The 24700-nt window shown below is 41.5% G+C and overlaps 1 protein-coding gene across 10 annotated transcripts in view; it reads right to left on the reverse strand.

Moving 5' to 3' along the window:
* Nucleotides 1-24700, reverse strand: part of LMNTD1 (lamin tail domain containing 1) — a 458342-nt gene that overhangs the window by 431285 nt on the left and 2357 nt on the right. For 9 of the 10 annotated variants that reach the window (XR_010835782.1, XM_067008917.1, XM_067008919.1 and 6 more), the window contains exon 2: nucleotides 2535-2594. The exons of the other annotated variant lie outside the window; for it this stretch is intronic. The gene's annotated coding sequence lies outside the window, so the exon portion shown is untranslated. The remainder of the gene's footprint in view (nucleotides 1-2534; nucleotides 2595-24700) is intronic. 10 annotated transcript variants of the gene reach the window in all.

The raw sequence follows: 24700 nt of genomic DNA on the forward strand, positions 1-24700 counted from the left end.
AATGGAGAAATTCCTTGTAACATACAATATCCCATGACTGACTTAAGAAAAAATGGAAAATATGAGTGAACCAACTACCAGTAATGAAACTGAATCAGTGGTTGAAAAAACAAAAACAAAAAAACTCCCAACAAAAATGTTCAGGTCCAGATGGCCTTGCAGGTGAATTTACCAAGCATTTAAAGATGAGTTCATGCCTATCCTTCTCAAACTACTTCAAAAAAAAAAAAAAATTGAAGAGGAAGGACTGTTTCCAAACTCATTCTATGAGGCCAGCATCACCCTGATAACAAAACAAGACACCACACACAAAAAAGAAAGAAAATTACAAGCCAATAGCACTGATGAATACAGAAGCAAAAATCCTCAACAAAATACTAGGAAAATGAATTCAGCAGAACATTAAAATGATCATACACCATGATCAAGTGGGATTTATCCACAAATCAATTTATGTGATACACCACATTAACAAATTGAAGAATAAAAATCATATGATTATGTCAATAGATGAAGAAAAAACTTAGGACAAAATTCAACATCAATTTTATGATTAAAACTCTCAACTATGTAGGCATACAAGGAACATGCCTCAACATAACAAAGGTCATATATGACAAACCCACTGCCAACATCATACTCAATGACAAAAAGCTGAAATCATTTCCTCTAAGATCAGGAATAAGACAAGGATGCCAACTCTCACCACTTTTACTCAACATAGTATTGGAAGTCCTAGCCACAGCAATCAAACAAGAAAAAGCAATAAATAGAATCCAAATTGGAAAGGAGGAAGTAAAACTGTCACTGTTTACAGATGACATGATACTATATACAGAAAATTCTAAAGATGGCACCCCAAAACTAGTAGAACTCATCAATAAAATCAGTAAAGTTGCAGGATACAAAATTAATATACAGAAATCTGTGGCATTTCTATACACTAATAATGAACTGTTGGAAAGAGAAATTAATAAAACAATCTAATTTACAATTGCATCAAAAAGAATAAAATTCCTAGGAGTAAATCTAACCACTGAGGTAAAAGACTTGTACTCTAAAAACTATCAGACATTGGTGAAAGAAACTGAAGAGAATACAAACAAATGGAAAGATACACTATGCTCATGGATTGGAAGAATTAATATTGTTAAAGTGACTATACTACCCTATGTAACCTACAAACTCAGTGCAATCCCAATGGCATTTTTCACAGAACTAGAACAAACAATTCTAAAATTTGTGTGGAAACACGAAAGATCTCTAATAGCCAAAGTGACCTTGAGAAAGAACAATGCTGGAGATATCACAATCCCTGGTTTCAAACTATACAAATGAGGTACAATCATCAAAACAGTATGGTACTGGCAGAAAAACAGACACATAGATCAATGGAACAGAATAGAGACCCCAGAAATAAACTGAAGTTCATACGGTTAATTAATCAACAACAAAGGAGGCAAAAATATACAACTGGGAAAAGACAGACTTTTAAATAAATGTTGTTGGGAAAACTGGACAGCTACATGCAAAAGCATCAAACTGGACTACTTTTTCACACCATATACAAAAATAAACTCAAGATGGATTAAACACTTAAATGTAAGACCTGAAACCATAAAAGTCCTTTAAAAAAAAACCCATAGTCAGTAATTTCTTTTACATTGGATTTAGCAATATATTTTTTTGATCTGTCTCCTCAGGCAAGCAAAACAAAAGCAAAAATAAACAAACGGGACAATATCAAACTAAAAGCTTTCGCTTAGTCAAAGTAATCACCAATAAAATGAAAAGGCAGCCTACTGAGTGTAAGAAGGTATTCGCAACTGATACATGTGATAATGGGTAATACCTGAAATACACAAGAACCCATACAACTTAACATCAAACAAACCAGCAACCTGATTCAAAAATGGGCAGAGGACTGGAACAGACATTTTTCCAAAGGAGGTATGCAAATGGCCAACAGACACATGAAAAGACGCTCACCATCTCAAATCATCAGGGAAATGCAAATCAAAACCACAATGAGATACCATCTCACACCTGTCAGAATGGCTATCATCCAAAAAAGACAACAAATAACAAGTGTTGGCGAAGATATGGTGGAAAAGGAACCCTGTGCACTGTAAACTGATGCAGCCACTATGGAAAACAGTATGCAGTTTCCTTAACAAATTGAAAATAAAACTACCATATGATCCAGAAATTTCACTTCTGGGTATTTTCCCAAAGAAAACCAAAACACTAATTCCAAAGGATATATGCACCCCAATGTTCACTGCAGCATTATTTAAAAGAGCCGAGATACGGGCTTCCCTGGTGGCACAGTGGTTGAGAGTCCGACTGCCGATGCAGGGGATACGGGTTCGTGCCCCGGTCCGGGAAGATCCCACATGCCGCAGAGTGGCTGGGCCTGTGAGCCATGGCCGCTGAGCCTGCGCGTCCGGAGCCTGTGCTCCGCAGCGGGAGAGGCCACAACAGTGAGAGGCCCGCATACCGGGGAAAAAAAAAAAAGAAATACAAAAACTTACCATTTTAGATCTGTGGCAGGTTCGGACATGAAGAGGAAGCTGCTCGCTTTCCAGAGTTCTCTGAAAAAGCAAAAGAATGTCCATGATATCTAGTAGTTGACTCCAAGGGAGCTGAAAAAGACAAAAGGAAGCTTCTTTATGAAAGGGTTAAGTGCTATCATCAGGAATGTGGGTCGGAGTACAGGAATAAAATTTGAATAAATAAATAAATGGCAAGAAAAACTGGCAGAGACTATGCATCTTTGAACTTCAAATTAACATTTGTCATAAGTTTCAAAAGAGTCCTAAATTCTTCACTGTCCAAAACCTCCTGGCCATCACTAAAACACTTCATGAGGACGGTGAAGTAATAAATTTCACAGGTTTTGTAACACTTAGAAGACCAAGGAAGAACAAACCATCCTGGTCTTTAGGTAAATATGGCATCATCTGCAAGGAGAACATAATCAGATTTATTTGATGGTCAGACCCTTCAGAGCTGCAAATAATTTACTGTGTTTTATTAAATTTATTTTCTGCATATTTTGAAAAGAAGAAAATAGTACACTGGTGTGTGTGTGTGTGTTTGTGTTTGTGCTTCTGTGTCTATGTGGAAAATAGCAAGGTTGGCTAAAGAAAGAAGAGACTTTTTTTGAAAAAAAGTCAAAAAAAGACTTTTTTGCAAAATCAGCTGAAGGTATCTACAGTGACTACTTTAAAAGTATGACCATCTTTAAAAAAATTTTTTAACAGTTTAAAACATCATGAAATAGAAAGAAAATTCAGACCAAGGGAAAAAGAGATAATGTAAGCATGCCAACTCTGAGAATTGTCAGAGTTGCCATGGTTATTTCAAATCTGCTTTGAGCTTCCTAGCAGCTAGGACAATGGGCTCACTAAATTACAAAGCCTTGTTACTTACTGGAATAAGGAAATATTCTAGTTCCTCAGAAAAAGAAAGGCTTTCCTTGATTTTAAATTCCAAAGGTATTTCTCATGTGAAGAAAAAGAATACAGTATAATATAGTATATACTATCTTCAATTGGATTTTTATTGCTAACATCAAATGATTGTTTAAAGCACTGCTGCTTAGTGAAGGCATTTGTGGGAGGGCGCTAAGGAATGCCCACTAAGCATACAGCCCTCCCATGCTCTAGAAATATCACTGTTCTCTGGAGAACACATTAGGATCTTCATGGTACACCTAAGTGAATATATTTTTCCACTTGATTGTATCCTGTCATATAAACATAATCAATAGAATCAACTGCCACAAAATTCATTGATTAGTTTTTTAGATGAACACAGGAACTGAGGCTCTGAAAGTTGGAAAGGATCTTAGAGAGCTCTTGGTCCAATAATACATTACAGCAGCTAATGTCACAAAAGGCATCTCTGACAATCAGTATAGGAACTTGGCAGGCAGGCTGTCGTGGACAGTTGGATCACTCTCTCACAAGACCATCTACCCCACTGCTGTAGACAGTTGTTTTATTATGTTATGCTGAAAACTACTGGACTGTAATTTCCACCCGCTTTTAAAGTCTGTCCTCCAGATCAACTGAGCAGCTCTCAAGTATAAGAAGACACTTTTGCTTTACCACTTCCGTCTTACCTTCCCTAAGCTGAACACCTTCAGTTTATGCTATTCGTCCATTTAAAACGATGCTGATTACTTTAAAAGTCATGTAACACTTTAAATTTTTTTCAGTGCTTTGTATACATGACCTCATTTTTACCTTTATGAGATATCTCTGAATGCTCTACAACAGGTATGTTAATCATGAGAACACTAACTGGCCCCTAGATCACACCACTGGTTTATGGCAGAATGCAGACTAGAAGCTTGGTTTCTTCATTTTCTTCCTATCTCTGTGTTTAAACGATCATTTATGAACTACACTGAACACTCATTAACCGCTGTGAATAGTCAAGAGAAAACAGTTCTGAAGACATTTTACTCATGTTAAGAAAATAATCAGGAAGACTCACTTATGGTAACCAATAGTTGTAAATTTACAATTTTTCCCAGTGTTAAGAATTTTATATAGGTGTTTGGAACTTCTGAAAGAGATATTTTTAAAGTTTTTCTCTCGCTTTTAGCTAGAATTTTGACGAAACTATAGGTCTGAGTTCAGGTTTAGGTCTGAGTTCAGGTTTAGGTTTGAGTTCAGGTTTAAGTTTGATGATTATCCCAACCATAAGATGATAAAACTAATATAAACCCTCTGGTTTGCCAAATAAAAATAGAATTCTTTGAGTAATAAAAATGTGTGAAGGTTCTAGGACTTTATGTACTTCAGTCAGTTCAGATACCATTTTCCTGCTGTTTTTTTTTTTTTTCCTATATTCACCTTCACCCACTCAATTATTGAGTTCCTGGGCATCTTCTGCTTTCTCTTTTGTGTTCCTAGCAAGAATTATCGGAATTCAAACACTTCGCCTTAAACAGCAACAACAAAAATCCATTGAACACATAAAACTTCACCTGTTGGGGTAAAATCCTCAAGGGCCCTAGAACTATATATACAGTACTCAATTAAAGACACAGAAGCAGCAGTAGTTAATGGTCTGTAATTAAAATCTCGGCTTTAAAATGTGCCTCCGGGGGCATTTCAACAATGTCCAACTTAAAGGACTTTCACTGGGCCAGGGAGGTGCTCTACTGAGCACGAGCACATTGGGAAGTCACGTGGTGCGAGCCCACCCTCATCCACTGCAGGAGGCCGTGCGCATCGCTGCGGGAACTCCCGGAGCGCAAGCTGACACTGCAGCGCGACTGGGCGGAAGGAGAGCTGAAGAGGCTCTGCACTTCGACGGCCATGGAGCGCAAACCTCTGAGGATGTGACCAATTAGGACTCGTAGCAGGTTGGACGACTGGAAATATTCGTCTGGTTGCACATGGTTTAAGTAGAATGAGCCTGCTCTTTAGTGTCTTTTTTTTCCTTTCCAAATGTGTCCAAATGTCAATTTGAGCCATTTTCCTGAGGAACAAACTAAATGGCCAGCAGAATATAGAAAACGAAAACTAGTCGAAATGGCCACAGAGAGAAGCGGACTTGGAAGCCACGTGCGAAATTTAGATCAACCAGCCTCTCCTCGGGATACTGACTCAGCCGCCAGCCAGGCCCACTTCCAGTGTTTAGTCTTGCAGGCAATCCCCTGTTGCTGGGCACCAGTAATTCAAGTTACCATGCTACTGAAATACGGTATTGGTTCCTTCATCTTGCATCTTCCTGGGATTCTTTACTACTCCCCAATCTTGGTCGTGCTTTCTTTCTAGAAGGAACAAGATCATACACACACACACACACACACACACACACACACACACACACACACACACACATATTTGGCCGTGCCGTGTGGCAGGCGGGATCTTAGTTCCCTAACTACAGGGATCAAACCCGTGCCCTCTGCAGTGGAAGCGCCAGAGCCTTAACCACCAGACTGCCAGGGAAGTCCCAACAGAATCGTTGAAACGGAGCAGGCTTTAGAGGGAAGTTGTCTGCTTTTATGCTAGGTTCGCCTGCCTATAGGGAGAGGACATTTATTCCAGGCTCCTGATGTTTTTCCTTGCATCTAGAGAGACCTCAGCTCATGAAACATTCCCACCTCTTTACTCTTTCATCGCTCTGCCTCAGAGAATGAAAAGCAAATTATGTGAATGGTAAATTTGAGAAGAGTAAATAGGACTTGCCAGGCTCCGCCCCTGCCATGCTCTCCTTCCTTGAGGAATGGCCACAGTAATGCCCATATTCATGTCTTTTGGGAATTTGGTGGAAAGGAAACTCTCGGGCCCTATCCCGGACCTACTGAATCAGAAACTGTTGGTGGGGGGCTGGCAATTTGTCTTTCTACAAGCCCTCCAGGTAATTCTGAGGTCAAGGTTCAGAAGCAGAGGCCAGCATCATCCAGTTTTTGCTCAGTTCCATGATTTGTCTCTGCCCAGATAGTTTTCTTTTTGGGTCTTACTCTCTTTGTGATTACCAACCATTTTGCCTGGTATCATTATCAATGGTTTCATACCTGAAAGCCCTGATACCCTCCATCTCTATCCAGAAAGGGGGGGGGAAAGGGTGACCATTTGGCCCTCCAATGATTTAAAATTAGGATCTCTGGGTCTCTTTTATACAGATTTTTTTGTCCACCTCAAATTATTATACCTAACTTATTGAAAATTTGGGCAACTCAATTTGCCTTAACTTAGTTTACCGAGTTTTCATTTTCGAAGTCACGGTATAACATAAACCCACTCACAAATCTGCAAGCCTATGCTCTGTGTTTTGTTTTTAACGGGTAAATAGCAAATCTCCTACCACAGGAAACTACAGGTAGCACTGAAAACAACTGGTTTTCACAGCACTGGTTTCCAAACAACTTGAAAAGCATCAAGCAATTCAATTATCCTAAAATTGTCATCCAATTTGCTTCTCTGTGGGAAAGCTAGTATTCTTATGTCAGGAAGACCAAGAAATTATTTGCTTTCTGGAATATGTGAATATTTTCCTTCCTACCAGTGCCGAACCTCTGAAAATATGAATATCCAGGGGCAGCAAGGATGGGATGGAGATTGGGACCAGGGGCAAGGGGAGAAGAGGTAAAATGGGAGCTGAGGGAAAAAAAAAAAAGATGTTTTTCATTTCAAATGACCCCCAAATGTCACTATTTAATTTGACGAATAAGTTCTAAAATTATCCTTTAGTAAATTTTAGCTAAGTCTAGGTACTTCAAATAATTGAATGGTTCGGGCACTTATTAACTTCCCTCCTTCCATTCCTCAAATCTTGATGCAAATTAATTTTCAATCAACAAAATTTATAGACATTCACGAGTCTATAATAAATTAGTGTTAATGTGCAACATTTGGGGGAAATGTCACTCTTTCTCATGCCAGTCATTATGATGCATTTTGAGGGGAAGCAAGTCATTCACTTAAGTTGTAATGAAAAGCATTTAGTATTTATTAGTGTGTAGGAGTCTTGTTCTCAAAGGAGCATTTCACAGCTATTATTCATTCAATCTCAGTTTCTCTGGGAGGGAGGGAAAGGGTGCCCAGTGAGCCAAAGTCAATGAGTTGAGTCATTGTTCAGCTCCATTCCAAAGGACTACTCAGTTTCAACTAAACCCCTTAGGTTCAAGTTAAGATTCTCTGGCTAAGGCTTTTCTCTGTGATCTGCTCCCACTGGAAACAGCTCAGACATCACTTATCTGGTCTCTGATCACCTTCCACCTACAAGACCCTGGACGCATACATGGACAAGAAACCTTGAGGAACAAGAGCCTTCCAGGATAAAGCAGCTGCATCTTCAGATTTCTTCTAAGATTCCCATAGCCCCCATGACAGCCAGATCTTACACCTTATTTTCAATATCCCACGATCTTTCATTTGATGATAGTCATGATAGAAGTCCTCCTTTCTGATTTTATCTTCATTGATTTCTATCTTTTGTACTTCCTTCACCTTACAGAAATGACACTTCAGTCTCATTTCTTTCTTAAGTCTTCTTTCTAATCCTAGCTGGTCAAGTTCCCTCTGGTTTCCCTTGCTCTACCAACCAGTCTGGATTCCAGGACAAGTTGTTTCAACACTGCCTTCTTGAACAGTCATTCCACATGTTACCTTTTCTGGAGTCTTTCATGTTAATCTCAGCCTCTTTCAACTTCTTTTCCATCTCCACACCTAAGCTACCAAACTTTGGGGAAAGACTCCAAAACCATATCAAAATACTTTTCCTCAGCAGTCCTTTTAGACACACTTTGTACAGCTTCACGCACGATGGTTACTGGTTTACCCTCCTGAAATGCCCCGTTGCTATTCCAGCTTCCTTATTCTATGTAGTTAACCTTGTCACTTAATGTCATCACGCCCTTTTTGGCCTCCCCCTTCAAATTTTCTTTGTGTGTCCACTCTTTTCTTCCTCATTGTTTCAGAGGGAGCTGTGCCCCTTCTATATTCAACTTAGGCATCCCTTCAACCTCTGCTCCATTCCTTTCCTCAGCTCTCTGTCTCCTCTCTTCATCTCCATCTCCTGAATGCTTCTGTTAGGGCTACAAACACTCTCAGTATTCTATGAAAAACAACAAGCAAGCAAGCAGACAAATGTTGGTCTCCTTTGCAGGGCAAATCTGTTTGCTCCTGGACCTCTTGAAAACTGGCAAATGCCACAGTTTCATAGAAATCGCTTTCTTGGGGGCCACCAATGACCTCTAGTCACCAAATCCAATGAACTGCTTTATCTTAAGTTTACCTGATCTCTCTGACATGTCTGCTGTCACCAACTCACTCCTTGCTTGGCTTTTGGGACACCCACCGTGTTCTACCTGTGCCTTCTTTCCTCCCTTCAGGGATTCCTTCCTCTCCCGACTTATCAAAGTCATCTTCCACAGGTGCTTTCTCCAGACCTCTTTTCTCGAATCTCTTCTTGACTTCCTTAACTCGCACATTTTAAACTACTGCTTCTTGTGGATCATTCCAAACATCTAAATTCCACCTGCCATTGGACATTTCTACCTTGAACATTCTAGAGGAAGGTTTGCAAAACTAATTCTATAAAGGGCAGCTAGTAAATGTGTTAGGCTTGGCAGGCTGTACGGTCTCTGTCATGACTGCTGAACTCTCGCTGTTGTGGTGTGAAAGCAGCCACAACACATAAATGGAAGGGCATGTCTGTGTTTCAGTAAAACTTTATTTATAGACACTAATATTTGAATTTCATAAAATTTTCATGTGTTATGAAATACTCTTCATCTTCGGAATTAAAAAAAAATCATTTAAAAATGGAGAAGTCGGGCTTCCCTGGTGGCTCAGTGGTTGAGAGTCCGCCTGCCGACGCGGGGGACGCGGGTTCGTGACCCGGTCTGGGAAGATCCCACGTGCCGCGGAGCGGCTGGGCCCGTGAGCCCACGGCCGCTGAGCCTGCGCGTCCGGAGCCTGTGCTCCGCAACAGGAGAGGCCACAGCGGTGAGAGACCCGTGTACCGCAAAAAAAAAAAAAAAAAAAAAAAATGGAGAAGTCTTTCTCAGCTCTTAACAAAACAGGAAGCAGGCTGGATTTGGCCCTCTGACCGGCTGGCCCATCCCGGACGCATTTTGCCAAAGTCACATGCTCCTCAGCCATTTACTCCTCCCTCCCCATTGGGATACTGTTTCCTCTTTAAGGCTGTCTTTATTTTTGCTTTAAGTGAAGAGTTATGTGCCGTGTAATTTCCTGCAGGTACAGACTTCTTCTAGAGTGGGCTTAGGAAAAACAAATATTAATAAAGTATTCCCACGTCCAGATAAGGAAGTTGAGGCCCAGCTTGGATCTGTCGTAGAGTTGAGTAGCACTAAAGCCAGCATTAGACGACTCTTTGGACCAAGACTCTAGATGAACTGTCACACAGCAGTCAGTTACTATAATGTGGGTATATATATATATATATATATATATATATATATATATATATTTTTTTTTTTTTTTTTTTTTTAAGCAACTTCAACTTTATTTATTTATTGGCTGCGTTGGGTCTTCGTTGCTGCGCGCGGGCTTTCTCTAGTTGCGGCGAGCAGGGGCTACTCTTCGTTGTGGTGCGCGGGCTTCTCATTGCGGTGGCTTCTCTTGTTGCAGAGCACAGGCTGTAGCTGCACAGGCTTCAGTAGTTGCGGCATGTGGGCTCAGTAGTTGTGGCTCATGGGCTCTACAGCGCAGGCTCAGTAGCTGTGAGGCACGGGCTTAGTTGCTCCGCGGCATGTGGGATCTTCCCGGGCCAGGGATCAAACCTGTGTCCCCTGCATTGGCAGGTGGATTCTTAACCATTGCACCACCAGGGAAGTCCCTGTGGGTTTATATTTTTAAACACAGAAACCGAGAAGTAGAAAACCTAAGAATCTTGATTCTTTTCAGACCTATGATCCATATTGCATTCTATTCCATACTGCATTCTATCCATATTGCATTCTATCCCCCTTACAGAACGCTATAAGCACGTTCTCTCGTCAGTCTGATGGCTGGTTATGTCAGGCAGCCAGGAACTGGTAGAAGAGGGGAAGCAATGTTTACTAGAGCAAAGTTCCACAGATGTCAGTTTAAGGTTGAAGTAGACATCATCGTATGAGTAAAGAAGATCTAGATTACAATTATCAAAATCTTGATACTGGCAGACAGAGTTAAAGTCCAGTATTGCATTTAAAGAAAAAACAAGTGGGACTTCCCTGGCGATCCAGTGGTTAAGACTCCCCGCTTCGACTGCAGGGGGCGCGGGTTTGATCCCTGGTCCAGGAACTAAGATCTTGCAAGCTGTGCAGCGTGGCCAAACAAAACAAAAGAAAATTTTTAAAAAATAAAGTGAGATGAATTTGCTACTAGTTAAAAATATGTACAGAGAGAATGGATTATTTTCCTATAGCTAATGCCTATTTTATCCTCTTAAATGTTTTGTCTCAGAATTCACCCAGAGTTCTGAGTTCTACGAAGAATACTGTAATATTCACTCAGTTTTTTTAATGTTATTAAGGTCGTAGATTCTTTCATAACCCCTTTTCCTACCTCTCTCGTTTTAGGATTTTGAGGAATGAATTCATCCCTACTTTGTTCAGGGCTTAGATGTTTGTTTTTTTAGCCATGGGCCAATCTGGCACTATTTATTTTAACTTTCATATTTTAGATTATCTTGTTAATATATATTCTAATGGAAGAACTTTATGGAAAACCTAAATTACAAATGTTACTTTACTTTGTGAGAAAAACAAAGCAACCAACAAATACACAAAAATATTCAGCAAAGAAGTACCATTAAATACGACACCAATTGTGGTATAAAAAATAAACCATGAATATGTGTGTGATTCTACCCTCATTCCAATTTATAATTTTTTTTTGAAATTCAATGATGTTAACCTTGCTTTATTCTTCTTTCACTATTGTATTATAAAGTGACCCTGGAAGAATTTTGTTTCTTGAGACTGCATTTGATCATAAGCAGAATTTGGCCCTAATTAAAATGGGATTATTATGGGATACTATATCAAAGAAATGTGCTTCTGAGGTGGGTATTCTTTTACTTGTTTTCCTTTAATAGATATAATGCAAGCCAGAACATATTACCCCTTTCAAATAACAACTCTTTGGAAAACATGTCTGGCTTTGGTAAACAGACTTTTATGTTTGAATGGAGGATTAAATTAGCCTTATCCATTTCTTAATATATAGAGAAATACACTAACAGAATCAAAAAAAAATGTCTAGAGTTTTGTTTTTGGAAGAAAATTACTTTTTGCTTATGTAGCTTTTGATTATTCAGTATATTTTGGTAAAATACTTTACAATAGGACATCTTGTAAAATAATTTTTGTAGTAGTTTTATAGAGTACGCTAAGCTGCTGTAAGAAAAAGCACCCCAAAATGCAGTGGCTCAAGGAACAGTGAAGTTTATTTGTCTCCCAGGTAACAGTGCAAGACAAGTGCCCCAGCTTGGTGGGCAGTCCTGCTCCAGCCAGTCACTGGGGACCCAGGCTGGCAATAACTCTGCCATCCACAGTTGGCTTGCAGGGTTGCTCTTGTCTAGGTGCCTACATGGGGGAAAGAGAGAGAGTCTCAGGCCAGGGAGAGCCTCTTAAGCAGATGAGGCAGAAGTTCCTCGAATCACTTGTACTCGTATTCCATTGGCAAGTACCCACTCCCATGGCCACACCTAGCTACAAGGCAGACTGGAAAATACAGTCTCTCCATGTGCCCAGGAAGTGGGGAAAAACAGAAACCGTGTACAACTGCAGTCTCTGCATATCTCTGGCTATGAAAAATTATGAATTACCAACAACATGCATTTCAAGGTCTCTAGAACGTTATACAAAACACAATAAAATGTAAGAAATAAACAGGTTATTTTTTTTCTATTATGAAAATATTCAACAAGGTAAAAACCAAGTCAGCTCTCTGATTTTATGTCACCACGTCAAAAAGAATATTTTTGTACCAAACACAGAGAGGAAATACCCAACTTAAAATAAATCATGTTCTGAAAGCTGGGAATTCATTTTCTCATAGAAACAATGTTCTAAAAATGGCCAGGTTCCAAAATTACTTCAAAAGGGCTCATTTACCTCCTGTGGTACATCTGCATTGCAAAGGCAGTGGAACGCAACACGGTAGTGTAGCACTCAAAACGTGAGCTGGAAATAATTTTTTAAAATATTTTTAATATGGAAATGAAGTTTAATTAGAGAAGGAGGAGGTGAGTTGAGGGCTGTGGGGAGTGGGAAACAAATACTTTAATGCAAAGTCAAAGCAAACTTTCAGACGTATTCTGGCAGTGGTTCTTCAGTTTGAAAACACACCAAAATGTGTTTTCCTCCTTTGAGGTTAATCATAAGCAAAATGAATATGCTTATCAGCCATGCATTACAGGTAGATTTCTGGAACAAAATGGGAGGGAGAATATAATGAACAGAGGTGTAGGAGGAGAGAAGTCTATAACGTAACCAAGAAAGAGAAGGGAAGGGAGGAAAAATCTCACATGCTCACGTCTCTAGTCTACAAGGTATAAAGAAAGAGCTAAACAGAGGGAAAGACAAAGATGAGGGTGGAAGAAAGGAACCAGGACTGACACAGGCGTGATCTCTCAGGGGGGAAGGATGGGGACAACTTGGGATTGAGTCTTCCCTGACCCCATCTCCAGGAATTTGATCACTGCCTGCAGTGAGGGTCTCGGATTAGAAGACACAGCACGCAAGCAACCACGGCTAGAGAAAGAATGTTCGCGATCTAAGAGGAATTTTAGGGAGTGACTGACTTCTGTTTCATTTTTTGTTAATTGGCACAAGGAGAGTTCGTGGTTTAAAATTAAGAAAAGGAAAACCTATCAAAATGAAAATCAGAAGAATCTTCATGGCAGAAAAGATACATCTGAACAGGGCCCTGATGAAGACACTCCTTTGCATCTTTGAAGTACACATTTGTTTTCTTCTTTCTAGCTGTTCTGTTTCATTACAACTTAATAGTTCCCCTTACTGAGTACAACATGACCTCTGAAATGCTTCATCTTGAGTAAAAAGGCAATTTCGAGCAGCTTGATCTGGGGGTAAGTCCTGTGTCTTAAGTACAGCGGAAGGCTGTTCCCCGTGAGGCTGACTGACTGCTCACAGCCCACTGATTGCGGAGCTCACCAAGGGATGTGGTTTCTCTCGCTTGACAACCACACGTACTATAATCAGAAAGACATGACATGGGGCTCCTCTGAAACTGCCTCGAATTGCCTTCCAAGCAGTACTTGGTCTAACAGTGGCTCTGGCAATAAGGAACCATCGCCATGGGTATCGAAAGCCCACCCAGCCTTTTTTGAAGCCTGAGTACGAAGAAATGATTTCTTTAACTTCTAAAAATGAAAGCACCATTTGAAAATAAATACAAATTCTCAAATTGGCTGCAAACTATTCAATCAAATGCCTTTTGTGGTTTCAGAGAATATGAAGACAACCCCAAACGTGCTGACACAATTTCACAAATTTCTCTTATCCCAGCTTATTGTTGTCTTAAGTATTTTGCAGAGAGATACAAGTTTAGGAGACAAGGAATCGAAATGAAGTTTAATAAATACAAGTGTTTGCTTGTATTCCATCTTGAGTCTTAACTCTGAGCCTAATTAGCTGCGTTATCTTGAGCAGGTCCTCAGATAGCTCTGGATTTGATTCCTCAACCGGAAATCGAAGGGATTGGATGAGATGAGCTCTAAGACCCCTTCCAGCTCCACAGGCAGATTCAAGTGTTTTCAGCTTCAGCTTTGCCGTGACGGGGGACTTTACTGGGTTTTGGGAAGATGGAGCTACTGCTTCACGCCTATGCAATACTGCCCTGAACAGACACGTCACAGCCGCTCTGGTTCCTTCTGACAGAGGCTGCTTGGATGGGCGTGAAGCCAGTGAAATTCCAGCAAGAAAGACTTTTGGAAAAGCTGCCATGTGACTCTTACGGTTTTCCACTATAACCTGAAGACCCTCAGCCAACTTTACAAGGTGATGAACAGGCATTCCCAGTCAACACAAAGAAACCCTTCAACCACGGCTCAGCCCCTCCCCGCCAATGGAGCTCTCACTCAGAACGCTAATGCCAAAATACTGGTTTACCAGTGTTTTTCATTTGCAGTAATAACCTCTGAGTGAGGAGGTTTATCAGCAGAATGGACCCAAAACAAAAACAAATAAGTGCATGAAGAAACTCTTCTGTCTCACCTTGGCCCGCCTGGTACCCAGTGCTCATTTCTGAATCATCACCAGGGCATCAGTGCCCTCCCTCCCGCTCCTCAGAAGCTGGGTTTCTGGTCTCACACTTGACTCCCTGTCCCACCATGAGACAGATTCGGGAAAGCATCTCACTAAAAGATCAAGCCTCTGACCTGAAACTTCTGATTTCAATAGTAAGAGTGAGGATAAAGGCTACCTGGAACTAGGGCCTACTCTAGGTCAGATCGCTCTATTTGGTAAACATTCTTTTTTTTTTTGAATTGTTGAATTTTATTTATTTTTTAATACAGCAGGTTCTTATTAGTTGCCTATTTTATACATATTAGTGTATGTAGGTCAATCCCGATCTCCCAGTTCACCCCACCACCGTCTCCACCACAGGCAGAAACTGAGGCCCAGACAGATAAAATAAATTGCCCAAAGTCAGCCCCACCCACCGGCCCCACCCTAGATGCTAATCCACTCACTTCACAGTTTACCTGGAGCCATCTACAGGGCTCTGTCCTCTGGTGGGGGGGTGGGGTGTGGGGGGGTTGGGGTGTGGGGGGGTGTGGGGGGTGTGTGGGGGGGTGGGGGGTGAGAGTAACCAGGAGGATGAAGAAGGGTTAGAAACTGACAACCAGCATTAGAAGACTTCAATATATTTCATTCTCAAAGAGTCTATCCTTTTGATAGCTGTCCTCACTCAGGCTCGGGTCTCTGAAGGGAGCTCTGAAAAGTGCATTAATTTGCTTTTCATTTATCTAACGAAGACTCACTCAAGCACCTCTTACACGCACAGTAACTACTGAACTGGCTGCTGAAGAGGAGGTCTGAACGAAGAGGAGAGCACTCCAAGATGCTGTCCTCGCCCTAGGAGGAGTAGAGGCCTGTAGGGCAGCCTGTCAGACCTCCTTTAAACCCACGTAACCTCCCAATGCATCTTCCTGTCTGTCTATGTTACCTTCTGCCGACATTAAGAAATTAGAATGATTAAATAATTCTAATTAATAAATAATAATTAAGAATATTTTCTCCTAAACCATAATTCAAAAAGAGTCATGTACCAAAATGTTTATTGCAGCTCTATTTACAATAGCCAGGACATGGAAGCAAGCTAAGTGTCCATCAACAGATGAATGGATAAAGAAGATGTGGCACGTATATGCAATGGAATATTACTCAGCCATAAAAAGAAATGAAATTGAGTTATTTGTAGTGAGGTGGATGGACCTGGAGTCTGTCATACAGAGTGAAGTAAGTCAGAAGGAGAAAAACAAATACTGTATGCTAACACATATATATGGAATCTAAGGAAAAAAAAATGTCATGAAGAGATTAGTGGTAGGATGGGAATAAAACACAGACCTACTAGAGCACGGACTTGAGGATATGGGGAGGGGGAAGGGTAAGCGGTGACGAAGTGAGAGAGTGGCAGGGACATATACACACTACCAAATGTAAATTAGATAGCTAGTGGGAAGCTGCCGCATAGCCCAGGGAGTTCACCTCTGTGCTTTGTGACCACCTAGAGGGGTGGGATAGGGAGGGTGGGAGGGAGCGTGACGCAAGAGGGAAGAGATATGGGAACATATGTATATGTATAACTGATTCACTTTGTTGTAAAGGAGAAACTAACACACTATTGTAAAACAGTTATACTCAAATAAAGATGTTAAAAAAAATTTTTTTTAAAAAGAATATTTTCTCTCAATTTTAGAAATTTGAATTTTAATCATTCATGTGAATTTTTCACCATCTCTAAAATATACCCTAAGGATGTCCTTGAGTGCTCACGGTAAACTATTTGTTATGTGCAAAGCAGTTCTTCCCCCAAATCACCACTTCTCCCCTTTGCCAACTCCAGCCTATTAGAAAAACAGAAATTAAAATCACCTGCCTTGACTGACACTGCAATGGGGTGTCCAACGGTGTCCTTTTTCTGCATAACACCCAGGCCTGGGGGTTGATTGCCAAGGACTAGAATCTTAGCTCCCATATTTCATTTTGTCTTGCTTGTTTTGCTTTTGTTTTTAATAACTCCCTTTTATCCCCTTATTCGCTTCTACATAAAATGGCCAGACAGAACTAGACCCCTTACCTACATGGACCCCCAGAGTACAATCACAATTATTCTTTTATTACAGGAGTAGGGAAACTGACATGCTCCTCATCTTTTTTTTTTTTTTTTTTTTTTTTTTTGCGGTAAGCGGGCCTCTCACTGTTGTGGCCTCTCCCGTTGCGGAGCACAGGCTCAGCAGCCATGGCTCACGGGCCCAGCCGCTCCACGGCATGTGGGATCTTCCCGGACCGGGACACGAACCCGTGTCCCCCACATCGGCAGGCGGACTCTCAACCACTGCGCCACCGGGGAAGCCCGCTCCTCATCTTTGATTAATTTCTGACACTTGGTTCTAATAAACAGTGGTTTTTGTCTTAACCAACACTTCCCTAGGGAACAGCAGGTGCTAACATTAAAACACAGAACCAAAAAACATCTCTGCCCTGAGGAGAATAAAAAGATTTCCTTCTTTTGACTTGCTCTCTGAAGCTACCCGGGGCTGAATTGATTATCTACTTCTGTCTAGAATCACTGAAGTATTATGCAGTTTTTTCTGCAGTTTGACATGCTGTCGTGACCCCTATTAGTATGTGCACGTCCCAGTTTTGAGGGCAACAGGTAACACGAGGCTATTTCTTCATAGGGCATCCACTCTTCGTCCATTTATTTGTTATAAAGCTCTAGTGGCCCATATTGCTCACAGGATAATGACTTCTCTGGAAACCAATGCTTAGAAATCAATATATAAATTGAATGCTACGAATGAAGTCACAGAATAAGGTTAAAAAAAAATAACAGAATTATATTCACTGAATATTATGTTTGTGGTACAAACTAAGCCTAACTCAATTTTTTTTTCCCTGGATTTTTTAGTTGGATGTTTGAACTGCTGTTTGGGTCATTATTAGAAGCTGGAGCAACCCTGTTCTGCCATGTCTCTTCTCTTTCAGTGACACCAATTATTTCAATTTATGATGCATATATTCAGAACATTAGAGCTAGATGTGACACATAAGGTAATTCTAGAAGCCCTTGCTGTAAGAACAATGCAGCCCCACCTGGATGCCCGGCCCTCTTGGAATAAACACACGGAGGGTACACAGGGAACAGTGGGAGAGGAAAGACCTCTGCCAGACCACGCCTCCACCGTAGAAAGGTCCGGGAAGGCAAAGGGACTCACCCAGGGTGAACAAGCTTATTAAGCAGAAAAACTAGCTCTCACTGGGCTATTTCCTAGGATGGCCCCTTACCTGGTAAAAGACACGTAAGACCAGGAATGACCTTGAAAATACACACTGTTGTCTTAGTCATAGTTCACCTGTGGGTGACGTGCCCAATTTGCTTGTAAACTGACTTGGAAACATCAATCGTTCTCCAATAGCAGGTTAACTTATTTTGCTGGGTGAGCAGTCCGTGACGAGGAAGCTGTGGTGCTGCTGGGGCTGCCCGATCCGCACTCCTCAGCCCTCACCCTCAGCACGCTCTGGGCGCCAGGTGAAAGGCACCGGCCTCACCCAGACCTCAATTTGCAATTCCATTCTAATCTCTGCACCCTGAACCTTTGCCAGTTCTATGCTGCATTCTCTGAGCCCTTTTTGAGTCTGGCCTCACTCTAGTTACAGTGGTAAAGAGTACAGATTTTGAAGTCAGACATCCTGGGCTTGAATCCCAGCTCTGTCGCTATCTAATGATGGACTCTTTAATCTCTCTCCATTTTGGCTTCCTAATCTATAAACTGGGTGTAACAGTATACCCGATAGGGTTGTTGTATTTAAAAAGTTATTATAGGAGAGGTATTTAGAACAATGTTTGGCACAGAGTATACTGAATCGGAAAATTATAATTATTGGCTTTGTTTAAAGTATATTCTCACCTACAAGCCTGTAGATGATGATGATAATATAATAATAATGGCAACAACAACAGTTATGTACCAGGCACTGTGCTGAACGCTTTACACACATTATTCCAGTTAATCACGGTAAGTCTTCACATGCTACTAATACTATCCTCTTCTCTTCTACCTCTTATTTTATTTATTTATTTATTATTATTATTATTTTTTTGCGGTACGCGGGCCTCTCACTGCTGTGGCCTCTCCCGTGGCGGAGCGCAGGCTCCGGACGCGCAGGCTCAGCGGACATGGCTCACGGGGCCCAGCCGCTCCGCGGCAAGTGGGATTCTCCCGGACCGGGTCATGAACCCGTGTCCCCTGCATCGGCAGGCGGACTCTCAACCACTGCACCACCAGGGAAGCCCCTACCCCTTATTTTTTGCAGATAAGAAAACTAAGGTCTGGAGTCAGGACTTGAATCAAAATCTGTCTTGGTATCTTCCCAAACTTTCTGAGCAAAGAGACTTAGAGTTCTTTTTAAGTTCTCTTACTTAAATGCGTTGCCTTACCCCCCATACAGGTCAGGAAGACTGGAATCCCCACATAGGATAAAGGGCAGCAGCAGGAAGGGAAGGGTCTCTCCTGGAAGATGTCAGGCAGAAGACGATGATACCATTAACGTCTTAACCTGCCCACCCTGCCTTCCACCGTGTCACACGGCACCCGTGTGGGCTGTACTGCTGAGGCCACCCGGACCCCTTACTTATTTGAGTACAGTATTAGAAAATGTTCTGATTCCAGCCAAAGTGGTACTATTTGTAATCTCAATGTCAGTAGTTCTGGGAAGTCATTTATTTCTACCCCAGCCTGAGGGTAAAGGGAACATCTCTTCCTTTCCCAGATTAGAAAAAAAAAAAACTTATGATTTTCCTCCCTTCCTTCAGAGCCTATAATAGCCAGTATATTGCACTCTTGCCTCACACTCACCTAGTCTCAGGTGTCAATGTGTCTTCCATTAGTCTAAACTGGTGTCTTCGGCGGAAGGTCTGGGGCTGAAGGACCAGGGGAGAGAAGGAAGGTGCCCAAGTTTGCTAGAGGAAGACCATGCAACACCCTTGCCCCTGCTCCTGCACCACCTGCCCACATGTGTATCTCCTCTGGAGCTCTCTGCCCCCTTCACTCCCACACTGTACCCCAGAGCCTTCACCCAGCACCTCCCAGGACAGCCTTTGGGTGCTCCCCTGAAATGCAGGTGAATCAACAGCATGGCCTCTGTTTTTCCCAAAGACCCACCAGTAGCACCCACGCTACACCTGGCTCATGGGGCTAAATTTAGGAAGGGGAATAGCATGGGAAGGATTTTTACTCTATTCCCTTTCCCCACACCCACACCCAGCCGTCAAACTCTGAGAAGGTGTTGCAAAGCTGAAGTTGAATGTTTGTTATATTAAGAGTGGTGGAAAAAAGAATCTAAGGGGAAAAAATATATGCATATATATATATATATATATATATATATATATATATATATATATATATATATATATATAAAACTGAATCACTTTGCCGTACACCTGAAACTAACACAACATTGTAAATCAACTATAATTTTTAAAAAATAAAAAGAGTGGCGGAAAAGCTGTTTGAAGACAGACAAACACAGCTCCAGCAGGCCAGGGGAAACAGAAACCCTAGTGGGCAGCTGAGGGACGGACAGAGGAAAGGTAAGCGAGCAAGTACATTTCTAGGGCCAGTGGAAGAGAACAAAGGGGGAGGTTAGCAAGTGGCCTCAGACATAAGCCTTAACCCAAAGGTCCCCTTGTCGCATCCCAGCCTGTCTGGATCTATCCTAAGTTCTCCTAACATCCTTAGTTCCTTCCTTACTGGGCACTTCGCCTCAGTCACGGAAGCCACCACCAGCTGCCACTGCTTGGCATGAAAGGTAGGTGAGGAGAGAGGGAGTTCCCACGCCTGTGCTGGAAGAAGAGATGGGCTCCGCACATCCCCAGCTGTGCCCTGAGCATACTTTCCTTTAGAGACAAGGCTGAACGTGGTGCTTGGTCTCTGCAGTACTTTTAGTAGTATGCTTCAGTTGTTACAGGATCCTTAAGGGCTGGGTGTGGAGCTCTAACCTATCCACATAGGATGTGTCATGGGTGCTGTCGGTACCCTTCTCAGATCCCTTCCTTGGGCCAGTATGTGCATTCCTAGCTGCTGTGAGTGTTGGTTGCTAAATGCAGCTGCCTCTCTCTCAGAGAACCACCTTTGCCCTTGGGGGGAACAGGAGGTACCTTGCCTTAGGGGTTACCACCAACCTACAGCTAATGAGTGACTGATAATAGGAGTGCAAAAGGCCAGTCTCTTTGCCCCAAGGGACCAACTCTGTGGTCCAGTTCCCGCTCTAGAGTTCCCCACAGGATCATGCTAAAGCTGGTCTCCAGCTGAGGCCTTGTTTTGTCTTTGCTTTTACCCGCCTTACCCTATGCTACCTCCCTCATTCCCCTTCTCCTGAGGCATACCCTCAATAAGTCACTTGCACAAGAATCCCTGTCTCAGGCTCTGCTTCCAGAGAACCTGATCTAAGATACATGCTCCTTTCATGTTTATTAGAGGTCCTTTATTGTCACCAGAGCAATACATCCCTGAGAAAACCAAGGGTGAGAAGAGGAGCAGCTTGACAGGACCCTAAGCCAAATTTGGACATACAACGCAACTCAATTTATAATATTCCTGGGCCTACGCCTAAATGAAGATTTACTTATTCATACTCTAAGGTAATTTTTCTCTTTCTACAGAATATGAGTTATTATACTTATTAAAAGAATTAGATGTGTAGCATATATTATTAATCAATACATTTGTTACAATTCTTTCAAATGTGTCTGGATGATTCTTAATTATTTTATAATAATTATTCTTACTATGATCATATAAATCTCACATTTTAAATCAGTTGTTGGGTTGCTTTCCCTCCAAGAACTATAAACTCTGTTACTGTGGATGATTGGGTCCCTGATAACGAGGCTCTGGTTAATCTAGCAGTGTTATAAACAGATCAGATTTCCAGTTTGCAATTAATAAAAACATGATGAAACATATAAAGGCAAAGCAGAAGATAATTTAATCTTTCTGCTATGATTCAGCAGTCATACTGGGGATATCATTATAAACCTCAATTATAGCATTAGAGAAGTGTAGGGAGATTGGTGAGTCGCATTCAGGTGGAAAGAATGCCAGACAGTCCAGATTTTACTGCACGTATTTACAAGGATGCAACTTATTAACATCAGGCACAACATTCACTGTTTTTCTCCAGTATTCGGATCCTAGTATAGGCTCTTGTGGAGTCCCCCCATAGTTAATCTCAGCTGACTAAATCCATTCTTCTAGCCTACAATTAAAAAACCAAGACTTTCATTTTCATGGGATTATCCTCTCAAAAAACTTCTGCCTCAATAAGAAGTCAATCATATTTTAAATCCTATTTCTGAATATATTTGTATTTATTCCTTTTGGTAAAACCTGTTATAGTTTCCATTTATAGTTTATGCTTTGTTTTCTTTCTATACTGTACTTCACTATTTAACATAATAAAATTTTCATCACCCTCCTGTTCCATCAAATTATTGGAGGGTCCTTTAAGGAGTTATTTATGATTTGGTCTCTAAACATTTTATTATTTTTTTAACAAGAAACTATCATTAAATTAAAAATTCCTACAGATCTGAGAACTGTTGGTTGTTTCTAAAAAGGCCCTTTATGTGGGTCAAATAAATCACAGTATTTATAGATTTTTGCAGTGTTTCAGTATATGTACAAGATTTTCACTAGGAATGGTGAAGAAAACCACATTTAATTGCTTTCTACACACGTATACTGAAGAGAAGAGGAGAGATGATTTTTTTTGCCTTCCAAACTTGTCAGTAACGGTGACTAAATGCAGGCTTGGTAAGATAGGCTGAATAACTTTAAATGATCCCATTTGTACAAATTTTAGTATATGACTTCAGGCTTCAAGGTAGCCTTGATATCACAAGATTGTTGCTGTAACTCCAGCTATTACATCTGTGTTTCAGGCAGGAATAGTGCTTGAGTCGGCCCTGCTCATAAATGAGGACACACAAATGAGTTTTCCTGGAAGGCCCATATCCACATGGTCAACACTTAGTAACCCCTATCTGCAAGGAAGGTTGTGAAAGAAAACTTCTCACTGGGCACAAAATCAGGTTTCTATTACAAAGAAAGAAGTGGAGAAAGGGAGGGACTTCCCTGGTGGTGCAGTGGTTAAGAATCCGCCTGCCAATGCAGGGGACATGGGTTCAAGCCCTGGTCCGGGAAGATCCGACATGCTGCAGAGCAACTAAGCCTATGTGCCACAACTACCGAGCCTGCACTCTAGAGCCTGCATGCCACAACTACTGAGCCCGCACGCCTAGAGCCCGTGCTCCGCAACAAGAGAAGCCAGGGCAATGAGAAGCCCGCGCACCGCGACGAAGAGTAGCCCCCACTCGCCATAACTAGAGAAAGCCCATGAGCAGCAACAAAGACCCAACACAGCCAAAAATAAATAAATGAATTTAAAAAAATAATAAATAAAGAGCTCATGTCCCCGCAAGGAGGAGCTCATTCACTGAAGGCAGCGTCTGACATAAAACATTTAAAAAAAAAAAAAGGAATGGGATCGGCAACTAGCATTATCTACCTAATTTTCTCTTTTAACATCTCTTTCCTCAGATGGCCTGTGAGCTCATATTAATATTAATTTTGTCATATTAATTTTTGTAAGCCCAGCACTAGCACAATACCATATTTATTATGTTTATAAATTAATGACGAAAATGGAACTCTCAGCTCGTTATAGGTTAGAAGAAAGAAGATCCAAGGCAAGTATAACAGGTGAGTAGGTGACATGAGTTTACTGCATTTATTCTATCATTCATTCATTTAATTGTTATTTCAACTAATATTAATTGAGTTCGCAGTCTGAGCCAGGCCCTGTGTCAGGCATGGGGAATAGAGCGATAAATACAACAGAGGCCCTGGCTTTAAGAAGGGGGTGGGGGTGGGGCGAAGTTGGAGGAGGATAGTGAGGGCTCCACTGGTAAACAAGCAAGTTCAGAGTCACATGGTAAGAGAACCGAGGAGTGGTCCTGAACCACCGTTTGAGGTTAGTAAGCTGTAAGTAGTCTGGGTGAAACACAGAGTGGGGAAAGAAGCAGTGAAAGAGAAGGGAAGATAGGTGGGACTAGCCAATAAAGAAATGTGTAAGTTATACTCAGAAGTCCATAATTTACTCCTTCCAGCACACATACCTACTTGTTTCTGACAAAATGTTTGTTTCTCCCTTGGACTTGCTCATGAATGGATTTCCCGCCACGTGGCCCTTAACGGATCTGACCCACCGACAAGCTGCTTCTGGCCTGAACTGTAGTCCCAACTGTGTTCCATGGGCCTTATCTGAGCACGGTGACAACTGTCTTCCCAGCATCCCATCTTTCAAGGTGGTGTTCCCTGGTGGACCTCTTTGGGAAGCGTTGGTCCAGATACATATTTCTCAAGCTTAGAAATATGATTCCACTGACACAATAAAGAAAAAGTTGCAAGGGATTTCCGGAGAAAGGAATTTATCCCCAGGAAGAGCAGATGTGAACTTGGTTTCTTAGTGTGTTATAACACCTTGGGTTTCAGTTACGTGGGTTACCAGAGGGTTATAGGGTTAGTTGGACTAATGAGTCACCACTTCAGCAATGACACAGGCAAAAAAGTTATCCAAATGACAATTTCACTAGTAATGAAGACAACATATTTTCTTCCTGCAAATAATTCAATTCAGTTCATAACACGTATGGCTAGAGATGTATCTACATCAATTCCTATTTTCTTTGCCTAGCTTAGAGAAAGAGACATCCTCTTAACTATGAAGCAGAAGTCACAAAGAGAGTGAGAGATTTAAAGATGCTATGCTGTGGCCTTGAAGATGGAAGAGGTCACAAGCCAAGGGATGCAGAAGCTGGAAAAGGCAAGGAAATGGATTCTCCCCTAGAGCCTCCAGAAGGAAAACAGTCCCCACCTTGATTTTAGGATTTCTGACCTC

Source organism: Kogia breviceps, chromosome 12, assembly GCF_026419965.1.
Source record: "Kogia breviceps isolate mKogBre1 chromosome 12, mKogBre1 haplotype 1, whole genome shotgun sequence".
NCBI classification, from domain to species: domain Eukaryota; kingdom Metazoa; phylum Chordata; class Mammalia; order Artiodactyla; family Physeteridae; genus Kogia; species Kogia breviceps.